Here is a 13928-nt window from a genome sequence, read left to right on the forward strand (position 1 = left end):
GCGACGCTAACAGCGAACGCGTTAAACGTTCATCAAGCACGTCCAACGACTCAAACGAAAAAACCCACCGTTCCATGTCGCAGAGCCGACGTAACCCGAGCAACCCCCACATGAGTCATTCGTTACAACTGCGACCATCTTGCAGCGGACAGGCAGCGCGCGAAGGTAATCGAAAACCGAAATCGCGTCGCGAGAGAGGGCCGTCCGCATTCCGACACCTGCGAGCGGGCAGCACGCGACAAACCGGGTCGATCGGGGCCGACTCATTAGGAGGAGCGTCATCCTGGCCAAGTGTTCCCAATAAATCAGCGAGCGAGCAAACGTGGCCGGCCGGGAGCACGCGATTCTCCGTGGAACTGGTCGGCGGCAGCATTGACCCAGACTTTGATCCTCGCCTCGCCGCGCCGGTGGCTCGTTACAGCGGGACAAGTTTCACCGCGCCGCGGCGAGTTGTTCCGCAACTCGTTACGTCAGCGTGGGCAGAGGGAAAGAGAAAGAGTGGAACAGTTACGCGTGTTACGTGTCCGTATCGTAACCCGTGTATATGCCGCGAGCGCCGCGCGCGTTGTCTCCACCTGACGAAAGTGAAGTCTCACTTTATCCTTCTCGGTCTCCCAGCGGCCGCCCGGTCGCTCCCCCCGTATCGTCGCGTGCGCCGCGACGAAACTGGAACGAGCGGGCGGGTAATCGAGTCCGTCGCAGCCCGATTTATGGAGACCGGTGCGCCTCGCTCACGGTCGTTGTTCCCGGCTGTTGCAAGGGCGGCGATAAATTATTTCGCGGCCCGCCGCCCCGCCTCCCGTAGCGGCGCGCCGCGGTTCCCGCTATTTACACGCGACCGCGCGACCGATAAATCTCCGAAGTGTTTCTGAAATTGTATGAATTAGGCGGGCCCCGCTACTTTCGCGGCTGATTTATCGGGGAAAATTGTCGGACCCGACGGGGAATTTCACGGCTGCGCGATGCCGCGCCCGAATTCATTTCGGCGCGCGAACGGACGCGTTGCGCGTTGGCGGGAACGACCGGCCGTTCGAATTTCTGCGATGCGGGTCGACCGTCGCATCGATTACCGTTGAAATTGTCGTTGTAACTGGGTGATTGTGTCTGCGGATTCCGGGGAATTTTGATTTTGCTTGGAGCTGATGGCGTTTCGCTCTTCGGGGATGGGAAAGTAAGTTTGAAGTTGTCATCGTGGAATACCATGGAGTATTTCGTGTTCAGTTCAGCGCGTGATTTACTGAAACGGGGAATAGACTTTCGAAGGTTCGAAAAATCTGGCGAAAGTGGGCGAATTTCGAGAGTGATTCGAAAAATCAGGTGAAAGTGGGAAGAAGAAGAATGAGGTGCAAGTGAATGGGTATAGCTAATGATGCTCGGATACGTGGAATTCCATTTAGGGATATTCTTTTATAGGCGACGCTGGAATCCCGTTTTATCGGGAATAATCGGGCAGCATTTTGCGAATAATTATCGCGAATGACAAGCAGCTTGAAACGATATAGTTGCGCGAAACATGACAGGGAAACACGTGTATAAGGTGGCATTAATTGGAGTCCTGCTACCAGAGGTCTAATTGCGTCCGCGGAGTCTTCTCGATGTTTCTGTTCGCCGGAGGCAACCGGTTCCACCGAAACACAGCTGGTTTATCGCCGTCCGCTCACGGCGACCGAACATCCCGCGGCCACGGTAATTGGTTCGTGGCGAATAATTTTAATTGGGTGGCGGACGAGAAATTGATTTCAAATAGGATTCGACGGAGGCGAGTTAAGCAGGTTGAGCCTCTAATTCGACACTGAATTCCTTAAATATCAATTGAACAGCGATACGATCTTCATTTCGGGAGACCAACAATTCGTTGTGAACACAACCTAAGAGTAGATTACAAATTACAGAGCTAATCGTCTATTATATTTTCCTTCAAAGATCCCGCAAAATTTTAATGTAACTTCTTCCACTTGTGTATTATATTCTCTCAATCCTTTTTATATCGAAGCATCGCACAGAAAAGAATATTATAAATACAAGATTAGAATGTGAAGCGTAATTAAATTGAAGTTTAAACTTTCTTTATATAATATAGTATCAAACGTATCACCGGTGACAGACGTGGAAAGGTTTCCTTAACCCTCTGAACTCGAGAGGTGACTCAATCGCTGATCTTGATAAAATTAAAAAATCTTATATGGAATGTTAATTTGTACGTGAAACATTGGAATAAAGTAGTTTTTAGTAATTAATTTAATAGTGCATTTCGAAGAATGTCGTTTACATTGCATCGAGAGATATCGAATATTTGCACCGGAGGAGGTTCGAGTTTTAAAACGGAACCACCCTTCAGCGTGGAATCATGAGATGCTTAAAACCCTTTTCATCCCCGAAATAGACTGGTCGTGCCGAGGAAATAATTTGCGAGCGTTCCCGCCGATTCATTTCGCCAGGAGGGATTGCTGTTGTTCCGCGGTCATTAAAACCGTACGATATTTCGCATCGTTCTCGGCCAATAACACCGGCGGGCCATTTTTCACGTGAATATTATGTCCCGGGACCGATAGCGACCCGCCGAATGTAGTCTGGAAGCTCGAATGGCGCCGCCGATTCCCGGGCAACGTTCCAAACCTTTGAATGACGCCCACTCAAAGAACTTACGCAACAACGCGCGCCGATGCAGCAGAAAAACACGTTCATTCACGATTCAACGAATGGCCAGCGGTTCCGCGAGCTCGTCCAAGGCACACGCGTCCCCCGCCGACTTTTTGTTGTGCGCCTCCCGAATACAATCGACGGCATTCTCGAAATTGCTAGGGGATTAATTTCGTTCAATTTTCATACGAAATTAATTACATTCAATTTTCATATAAAATTAATTTCGTTCAATTTTCACGTGAAATTAATTTCATTCCTCTCCCTTATGCTTAAAACGTAACTACCCATTCCAAGCTAATTCAATACAACATATTCCCAACACTGAATGTTTTATTTACTCGATCGACAAACCATCAACCAATTAACAGATAATTTACAGGTATCGTTTCCTCGCGATACGTTACTATAACATATCAAATTTCTGTTCCCACAAGAGAATAATTATTCGCAAATGGAATATTATCAATCAAATTTTTCTTCTCGAAAAATAATTACCCCGACGTTCACTTGATCCGTCCAACGTCAAGTTTCGCAGCTCGCGCCGCGTTTAGCCGAAGGAATTCGGCGTATGCCTGACCCCGTGTCATCGCCTGGCCACTCGTCCAACTTTAGGGCAGTGTTCGTTCCCCGCTAGTGAAACTTCGAGGGATCGAGTTTAGGCTTTGATAGGGATCGAGGCCCGCGGCGGATACGCAACGTCTTTTATGATTGCGGGCGGAGGCGGGGGGGAGGGGGCTAAGCTTATAAACGTCCGGCAGTAACCGACTGCGAAATTCACGATGCATTGGACAAGATCTGGACCGGCATGAATATGTAAAAGCGGCAGCGGCGAACGAGCCCGCGTCCCCGAACACTTCTAACGAGGACCTCCTACGGCTGGGTTCGTTACAGGCGACAGGTTCCTCGGCTTATACCTGGCCCGACCCTCTTGGCGAACAATTACGACAATCCTCCGGTCCCGCGGTTCTTCACCCGAAGTAATACGGGGTGTCCGCGCAATTACCGGACACCGTTCACGAGGAAACGCCGGAGTAAATCCGTGGGTCTGATCACATGTTCATGGCGCTTTAACCCTTTGCACTCGGCGGTTTTTAGAAATATTCTTCACTGGAAATGCGGTGGACATCGAGTACGCTGTGTTTTGAGAAAAATAGAAGACAGTTTAACCCTCTAGGCTCGTGACTTTGAAGTCACACATCGATATACCGGGTTGGATTGATTTAATCTTTTATTGCAAAACGAATGACATTAAACAATTAAGCGACTTAAACTTCTGTACACAGGCGTTTACGTTCAACGTCATGACTTCAAAGTTACAAGATATGTTCGTTTCAATGGAATTATTAAAACTATTGGAAATGTTAATTTGTGTTCGTATGTTGATATTTGTTAACTTCGTACTGCATGAATTTTGTTACAATCACGAAACAAAATTCGGACCATAGGTTAACTTCAGCTGGTTGGAGGAGTGAATATCATTTCTAAGCTGTAATCGAATGAATTGGTTATTTTTGTGCAAACCTTTGCATTCGAGAGTTTTTCAGTAGACATATTTTTCGGTGGAAAAATATATAATATGATACGGTAGAGAGTGAATACGCGATGTTTTGGGAAAAGTAGAAGACATTCGTTTAACTTCAGCTGGTTGGAGGAGTGAATATCATTTCTAATCTATAATCGAATGAATTGGTTATTTTTGTGTAACCCTTTACACTCGAGAGTTTTTCATTAGAAGTATTTTTATATTTTCTGATGAGATGGATATTTTGTGTTATGAGGAGTATAACGTTAAATATCGAATTTTATGGTTTTACTGTATGAAATCAAGTGGTGAGTGAGAGTCACTTCTCGAGCGCAGAGGATCAATCCTTCGTTTGATTTATTTTTCCACTGTGATCGATACAGCAACTTCGTCAGCAATTATTTATTGGAAAAAGAGAAAAATTCCATGTATATTCTATGTTTGTTTGTTCTACAGTATAATAATTGGTAACAGAATAATAATATTTAATTTGAATTCGAAGAAATTGAGTAATATTTATATTTGTTAAATTCTATTTGAAATGTCCAAATAGAATTTTTGTGTTAGATTTTTCAGCTAGCGTATCGTACGAAAATCTTTCCACGCGTTAATTTATTTCGAAACTTAGAATCTACTCGAATGTTAAAATTGAGAGATTCCATTGTCTTCGTATAATAAGTATAATATCACGAATATGAAAAAAGTTCGCATGCGTCGGTACGTTAGCCGCAAAGAACGGCGAGACCTTTCTCTCTTTCAACTCTTCCGAGTAAAACTCTGTGTGCTTAATTACTGACTTCCAGGACGCGAGCTGGGAGTAATGTGAGCATTCTTCGGTAATAATGCTCGAATCGACTTTGCGAGCAAGGGAAACAATGTTTCACGCGTTCCCCGGGTAAAAGAGTCAAGTGAAAAAGTATCCTGTGTCGCGCAGTGAGAAATTATCCCCCCCTCCGGTGATAAAGTTCTACAAGACGTTCAGGTGTGGGTAGGATCAGCGAAAATGAAGTGCTCCTCGGTGAAATAAAATGGTGTATTACGTTCGCGAAGGAATTTCACGTTCGCGAAGGTAAAGAGAACCGAGGCGTCCCATAAAAACTGAAGCGTCGCAAACGACATAACGAACCGTAGCCTACTCTGCAATTTCTTGAGTCGGCCTCGCCCGACGTAAACCCCGTCCCCGTGTGAAAACCAGGGGCGCGAGGCGAAACGCGCGCGAAAGTGGCGCATTAATGAAACCTCCAACGACGCGATATGAAATATTCCACGGCCAATTTATTTCGGCCGATCGAACGCCGATACAAAAGGCTGCCAACGTAGAAACTAAATGATCAGCTTTCAATGCTGGATCCCGCCTAATACGATCCGACGTTCGGACTGATATTTTGAATTACAACGAACCAAATGAAATCGGAACGAAACACAATGCAGCCCGCGAACGACCGCTAACAATGAAAAACAAAACAAGAAATAACCGGAACAACGTTAAAACCTCCACGCTGCGTTACTCCCCGATTTTTCCACCGACAACGATCAATTAATTGGATTCCGAATTACATTCCGCCCCATTGATCCTCCAGCAATCCACAATTACATTTACCACGACGTAATCGAATCGACAATTACACTTCGATCGCCATTAAGATCGTGTAATCCGATTAAAGCCCGTCCAATTCCGTAGCGAATAAATCCGTACGGCGCAGCGTTCGCCGAATCACCGGCGAGCCTTGTTTTTCATACGCGAGTCAACGAGGGGGAAGGAAAACTCACGGCGCGACGATAAATCCGGCTCGTTCCCGTAGACTTTAACGATCGTGTCGCCGACAGGCGAAACCTACGGCCAGATTAAAACCGAACTTTCCGTTGGATCGGCGGCGGGGAACGCTCGGCGAGCGATCCCTGGCGCGCGGACGATAGACCGGCCGCGGCATTATTAATAACCGATAAACTAGTTAAAATGTTATCGGTTCGCCGTTATCCAGGGCGCAGGCATGCACGGGCGGGGGGGCGGGGGCACGTGCAGTTTACCAGCTGCGATCAGATACGGCCGCGGCCACTTTCGCGTGCGCATAGCGCCGCGTTTTTCCGGCTTTCGGTATTCCGCGCGTATCGCCGCGGCTACTAATGAGCCCCTTGTCCGCGCCGGGACGCGGGCCGGGGTCCCCGCGATCGCATCGCGGCCTCGACTTTTCGTTATCTGGATCCTATTCTATTCGGAGCGCGCCGTTTGCGGTCCAGACGCGGCCAGCACCTTTCGCGCGCCCATGGAAATCGAAATGCCGTCGCTCGCTCTGCGGCCGGGAATAGTTCTGCGCTGCGGTCCCTGCAGGATCTCCCGCCGGACGGTGCCCCTATTAAATACCGAAGATTCTGAATCCGTTCCGATGGCCACGCTGGAATTAGCTACCATCGCCCGGCACCCTTTCACCACCGGCGGCTCGAAAGTCGCGCGAGCAGCTCTGCGACCTTTGATTGCCTTCGAACGAATATCCGCGGGATTCGGTTTCGTTAACCCTCCGTAGGCTCGTGTAACTTTGAAGTCAAGTATTAGTATATTGGTATCTTGTTGATTTATTCCATTTTGCACTGGAGATGAACACCTTAATCATCGGGTTAAGGTTTAAATGCTTGAAAATTATGGGCGTAAGAGAGATCGTAGCGTGCAAATTTATTCTGTTTCACCTGAACCGTGCGAGTGGAAAATGTACGAGAATAAAGGGAAAGTAACCTTTCTGTTGACAGTGATTTTTGTTTAACCCTCTGTAGGCTCGTGTAACTTTGAACTCACGTATTAGTATATTGGTGTCTTGTTGATTTATTTCATTTTGCGCTGGAAGTGGCGAATAAAATAATCAGTTAACTTCAACTTTTGTACGCTCGGGCGAGAAAGTTTGTCATTGTAACTTGAAAGGTAAAATATATTCGTTTGATGAAATTATTGAAGCTATTGAGTACATTCTTAATTCGTATTCATATGTGGATATTTATTAATTTTGGACTGCATAGGTTTTGTTATGATCATGAACAAAAATTCGGTTACAGAGTTAATTGAAGGTTCGCGTTAGCCTACCGTGTTTGGGTTCGTTCGAACTCTGGTGACTGTGTTTCCTGGAATTTTCTGTAGTTCGAGTAACTGTCCTATGGTTTCTTTGCGGATGATCGATGTAAGTCTTTTTATTAACGATTTATGGAAACTTAGGAATCGGTGTCAGGAATAGTTTTCGTTCGAACGAATCGAATTATGAATTCTATTTGAAACCTTCGGTACGAGTCTGATATATTGCAGGGTAATAAGTTAACGTAACGTTCGTTGGCAATAGAAGGAGAGCAATAAAATAATTAAATATCAAATGTTCGTGTCGACGAAGTCTGATCACGATATCCTTTCGATAGCGACGATGTGTAAAACTCAAGTTAAAAATGGATCTCCGGACATATTCTTTACCGAATCATTAAGGGGTTAGGTTCAATTTGACGCCACCGTTGCAAATTGCCTCGAAGTATCGAGTAAGAATCGTCGACGAGGGATTAAGAGATCGCGAATCCACGGTAAAAGCGAAATTTCACGCGTGCCGCGGTCCGGCAACGAGTGATACGATCTGCAACGGCGCTAATTCGTTAATCATAAATATTCAAGAGTCAATTACCATCGGCGCGAAGGGTCGTGCACTCTCGCCGGATCAATTAATTATCGATTTCCATTACGCCTGCGTAATGACCTATTAACAGCGTGCGCTCGAGATCCTCCGACCGGCGAACTTCGGTTTTAATATCGCGGTTTGCACATGGCGGTCCTCGTATGTAAAGTTTGCGCGGCGACCGGCTCGCTTGAACTTCGGGCGTTATTCCGTGAATTATTCTCCGATTCCATCGGCCCGTAAATAGTCGACGGGAAAAGTGTTATATCTTAATAACACTTTTAACGATCAACGCCGAGGTGGCCGCGAGAAACACCGGCGCGGCAACACTTTCATTATCCTCCGCCTTGTGTGTTATGGTAATTTATCACCGCACTGTAAATCAATGCTGGGCGAAATTTTATTCGGGCAACCAGCGAACGGTAAGAATAACGAACGCAATTTCGTTCGGTGTTAATGAACAAACAGTCAATCAAACAAGAACTTATCCTGCGCATCGTTCGTAATATTACACATTGATGTTTCCTTGTGAGCGCTATATTTTGTACCTTTAGATTTTGAAACTACAGTATTACATGAAAATATTTAAGAAAGATTTGTCGTCCGCTTCGTTAGTACTATTTAACCCTAATCGGACCACGATGTGACTTTGAGTCACACTTGAACCTTTCAGTTAAATTTTTTTATCGTTTCATACTGCATTTCCGAAAGTTTCTTTAAAATTTGGGCCCTGTAAACAAGAACAATAAAATTTTAATCATTCCTTTCATTCTCACAAGTGACTGAGAGTCATATCGCGGTGATTCATTATAAAAACACGCGGTGCGATTCGGGTTAAACGCGACACCGGGATCTTCCGTAATGTATTTAGAAACTCGAAGACTGGTCGAATGTAAAAGTCGCAGACAAAATTGCTTTCGCGTAAGAGCAACACTTAATTCACCAACTGTAACTGCTTCCATTCTCAACGAACTGACAACGACTCACAATTTCCACCTTACGCTCGCGCGGCTCGTTAAAACGATTCGCGCCCCCTCGGCCAATCACTTTAATTTCCCGATCGTGTAACACGTATCGCGAAATACCTTACAAAAAAGCACGCCTCATAACTCTCATTCCATCCTGTTCACGCCTCGCCACATTGTCCACGGCAATTACATCCGACCGAAGGGTCGGCGGGCAGGGGCGCGGGGCGAAGGGGGGGATCGATTCCCCCCGCGCGCAATCCTGAAAATTACACGTCTCGGCCGGTCGAATTACGAGATGGCTGCACGTGCACCTCGAAAATCATACGGCGCGCGCACGAGAACTCGAAGCCGGTCTCCGATCGCGGAAACGGCTCGGGGAGAGAGGGTTCGGCGAGAAAAAGCGCCGCTTTTAATTGTGCCGATAGGTAACCGGCTAACGTCCCGTCCGGAAGTGAACCGAGGGGGTACGTTCGACCTAGATTCGCTCGGAGGGGAGGATTGCATCGTGGAATGGGGACGAGAGTCGGCGAGGGTGACATAATCGGGGTCGAGATTCTCTAAAAGTAAAAGCGTCGGCCGGAAACCTCCGGGTGGGGGGACGGCGGAGGGAGGAGAACCGTTATAATGCGCTCGGCACCGATAATTGTCGCGAAATATTTCATCGGGCGCGCACGGGACGGGACGGGACGGGACGGGACGTCGCGGGGCCAGCTCGGGAGAAACCCGATCACCGTGTCGTTAATTATCGAAACGGGGCCATTTGTTTTTCAGACGATCGTAATTGACCGGAGCCGGCGACGGGGCGCGCCTATCCATTGTACGAGACGCGCCGCGCCGCGCCGGGAAGGTGATGCGCCAACGGTGCATCAACCGGCATCCACGGGCCCCGAATGCCCGTGAGGCCCGTAATATCCACTTTCGTGAGAACGATTCGGTGGTTCTTGCGTCTCGCCGCGGAACGACACGTTAATTGTCGTTCATTAAAGGCAGTTCGTTACTAGCGCGATGTAATCGCGGCGGTGAAGGGTTGGCCGGCAGCCGGGGGTCGAAGGTGGAAACGGGAAACGCGAGACGCTGCGGAACTTGTAATTAGAAATTACGTTCCGGGGAGTTTGATTAGATTTTAATGGTAATAACGCGGTGTTTACGTTCGAACGGGGATTATGCGGAAGGTGTGTGTTTCGTTCGCTCGTTTCAATGGGGAAAAGTGAAATAATAAATGCGCAATTAACGAGCGGCGGAGTTATTAACGTTACGTAATTCACGGCGGGGTGGAAGAAAGTTGCAGTTACATAATATTGGTTCCTGCAGAATTCCTATGGAAACGGCTGAGCCGGGAAGTTCGGAAAGTACCCTCCGAGTTCTATGGTAGATGAACTTTCTTCGGAAGCGGAAATATTTTCAGTAATTCTACTCGAACTTTGCGACGCGGGGTTTTGTTAATATATTGCAGACAATATTTGACGTCAAAGGTCTTTTATAAGAGATCGTGAATTATGATTTAATTGTTCGTTATCAAGTCATGGATCAGTGTCGTGTTAAACATCTCCCAATCATCTCAATGTTGCTATAATATTGTAAACCTTGAGTGCAGGAGAATCATAAATTCGTACTCTACGAATACAAATGGCAATCTTCTAAAATCTAACATTTCCAGATAAGAAAATTTAAGATCTTAAATGAACAGCACATTTTACTCTGTACATGCTTTATTATGTATAAACGTTGTTATTTTATTGCTCTCTGATTCCGCGTTTCCTGCATGTAATGTAACTGCATGGAACTCTACGTAAGAATGTGTTCGTGAAACTACCGCGATGCGCATAAACCGACTGTTCTTTATCGACTGTCGACGGTCCCCGCTTTACGCCCCCGCCAGGGTCATTCTGACCATCGGGGAAAACCTGCCATTAAACCTGAGTACTTCAACCGAGACGCAATATTCTCCCTGTACTACAGCGAATGATTAAGTCACAGTACATTGTCACGTTAAACGGTCCAGTATTACCTTAACCCTTCGCACTCCAGAAACTCTCCACTGGAAGTACTGAAATCCTCTAATGAGATGCAGATGACAACTTATGAAAACTATTTCCTTTCGATACTTCACGTACCAATGAATGATAGAAAATCGAATATTAACCCCTTGCCTTACGATGTATTTCTTAATCATGATCGATACAACTACTTTGTAATCAATTCATTAAGAAAAAGAACAGGTTCAGAGGCATATTCTGTATCAATCTCTGCTCCGAAGTATAATGATTAATCATAGAAGAACAATATTAAATTTCAATTCAAAAGGATTGAGTAATGCTTCTTCCATTCTGTTTAAAATCTACACGTGACTGACTATTCTAAGGGTCGAACGTCAAACTTGACAATTCTACTGTGCCGAATGAATTAGCGACTAACAGGCGTGCCCGGAGTGCGAAGGGTTAATATTACCTGAATATTAAATACACGTTAAAAGTGCAATTACCATTCACCCCTCGAGACCAGAAACACAAGGGTCCTCCATTGAAGAGTGCCCAAGGATGAGCAAAACTATCGAAGGAGTACGTGCAGGGACTTCCCCGTGGCACAAGCCGGGAGTCCTAACCGCGATTTTACGAGCCGCCCATAATTCTGACCATCAGCGCTGGCACGTTCCCAAGAATCAGCCGGCGGCTAGATGCTCATTCGGATAACTGGCTAATACCGAGGTTTACGCTCTTTTTCGTCGGCGAATAGGATAGCAATCTCCGCGGCGGGTTCGGCTCGGCGTCGTCCCGGATCCAGCCCCGAATCCCGGTAATTGGATACCGAACTGGAGCCATATAATGAAGAGATTATGCGTGCCAGCGAGAGATAATGGTCCGCCCCGGCGCGGCGGCAAAGGTTACGCGAAGTCCCGCGACTCGCCTGAAATTTTCGCGGATCGAATCTTAAAGACCGACCGGTTACACCCCTCCGATCCGGCCCGTGACCCGCGGGCGCGACGTGGAATCGGCCCGATAACGGATCAAGCACGCCGATCTTATCGCGGGATACTTTTTATGGAACAAAGGGATCGACTGCAAAGGGACGAGTTCATTCCGGCCGGTGATAAATATCGAACGCTTCGCGCAATCGTTTACTGCTGAGCGATGTCCGGTTTAGTGTAACGTAACGGAGATGTTAATTATGTTTGATGCATATCGATTCGGAAGTTTGGTTTACCCTCGAGCGTTTTAATACTACCATTTATAATTTCTTCTTTTATCATTAGTGGAAAGGTACGATGTTTCTCTGAGAAATCGTTAAATTCAGTGATATGTACACTGAAATATAAACCAGTCTTAGGAAATACACGAAGTTTTATAAAGAAATTTGGAAAAGTCAGTGCTTTGTAGTTCTAGCGATAAGGAACTTCAATAGAAATTCAGTTAGCAGAATCTGCAGATCGCTGTTTGAAGCAACTTGTTGTTTGAAGTCTCTCGAATTCCGTTCACCTGCGCGGAAGAGGGATTGAATTATTCTAACGTCGATGATCAACGAGCATGCAAAGCTTTCTCGTTTCATCGACGGCAGCGCCGGCGAGAGAGCCGCACGCACGATAAATGTTTGCGCGCACGGCCGGCACGAAGAAGGCGGAAAGTGCTCTATAAAATATTAAACTTGCCACGTTACCGGGGCCCCGTCCGTCCGGTTAAGAGTTCGAAGTTAACACCGCGTCCCGACCCATTTCCCGGGGCGGGAGTGGTCGGGCTCGTTTATATTCTCGGCGAATTCTAACGAAGTTGGAGCGTGCATTAAAAGAAATTGACGTCGGACGTTCTACGCTGCCGCCGCTATTAGAACGCGCTGGAAAGTCTGCCGCGCCAGTTAAGCCAACTCCGACAATATGGCGCGGGCCACGCGTTCAATCATTAAAGTTTTATTAACGATAAAGGTCCGCGCAATCGAAAATCACCGGGCACGCGATTACTAAAAATCAGGACCGCGATCGTCACCCGTTGCACTCGAAAGGTGACCCTAATTTACCACATAATTTAACGAAAATCAAGTATAATATTAATACTCAGCTTAGATCAACCCTCTGCACTCGAGAGGCGACTCCCAGCAATTCGATTCGAATTGTAAAATTTCAATGTTAAATTTTATGATATAAAATATCGACACGCGAAACAAAAATAAAATAGTTCCTTGATTTATCCAAGATTTTTACGTTAAATAATGTTATCGATGTTTCATAAGGAAATAACGAATATCTATAACTGTTATCGAGTGCGAACGGTTAACACGCTCGTTAAAATAACTTCGCTTCTTAATTGATGTGTATCCTCGTATTAGCTCGAAGGAATGCAGTCTACGTTTCATCGGGAAACGTGGAATATTCCCAGTGCAAATCTTTCGACGGCAAAGGGTTAATTCGGTAACGAAATACGCGCGAGCCACGCCGGCGGAAGAACGGCCGGCGCCGTTATCGGCGCGATCTACATACTCCATGACATCCTATTACGAAAATGAAGCCGCGGTTTGCGCGCACCGCTATCGGCCGATCGCAGTCCGATTTCCTCAATTACTATTAATCTTAGGCTCGTCGGCGAATATCCCCCCAAGAACAATAGAGCCGCGACGCATCGGTCGGCCCGATGCGACTTAATCCTCTTGCGATACAATCGCATTAGGATTCCAACAATATCCTCTCGCCACGCGATGACCGGGGTCAGGTTCTGAAATGGGCTCGCTCCCGAGGCGCACTGATCTCCCGGTCGCGCCGGGAAGACGCTCGAATCCCGGGCACGGCTAATAAACGTGCTTCGTTACCGACAACTCGGCTTAATTGAAAGCTAAAATACGCGTCCGAGCCGAAGGGACTGGCCGGCACGCGCGCACACTTTTCTCTACGCGCCCCGGCGACGTTGATTAAAACCTTGACTATTGTTTGCCTCTTTACCTGGCTGTGTGCCTTTCGCAATGTTTGCCGGACTGACAAAACTGGACGGAGGATAGAGAATGCTAATAATATGTTATTCACGATTGTGTAATATATTGCGAATTTATTATTTGAATGTTCCAGAGTGATTTTTTATTTTAGTCTTGAAACGGTTGGGAAAGATGTAATGATAGTGGTAATAATTGTAGGTGGTAATGTTAATGATTAGTAATAGGTTATGTAAGCGTATTGCTTGT

General features: G+C 46.5%; 1 protein-coding gene across 5 annotated transcripts in view; it reads right to left on the reverse strand.

Annotated features, from left to right (window-relative positions):
* Window positions 1-13928, reverse strand: part of Ppn (proteoglycan-like sulfated glycoprotein papilin) — a 175361-nt gene that overhangs the window by 69847 nt on the left and 91586 nt on the right. The window lies entirely within an intron of this gene.

This window comes from Nomia melanderi, chromosome 8 (assembly GCF_051020985.1).
Source record: "Nomia melanderi isolate GNS246 chromosome 8, iyNomMela1, whole genome shotgun sequence".
NCBI classification, from domain to species: Eukaryota; Metazoa; Arthropoda; class Insecta; order Hymenoptera; family Halictidae; genus Nomia; species Nomia melanderi.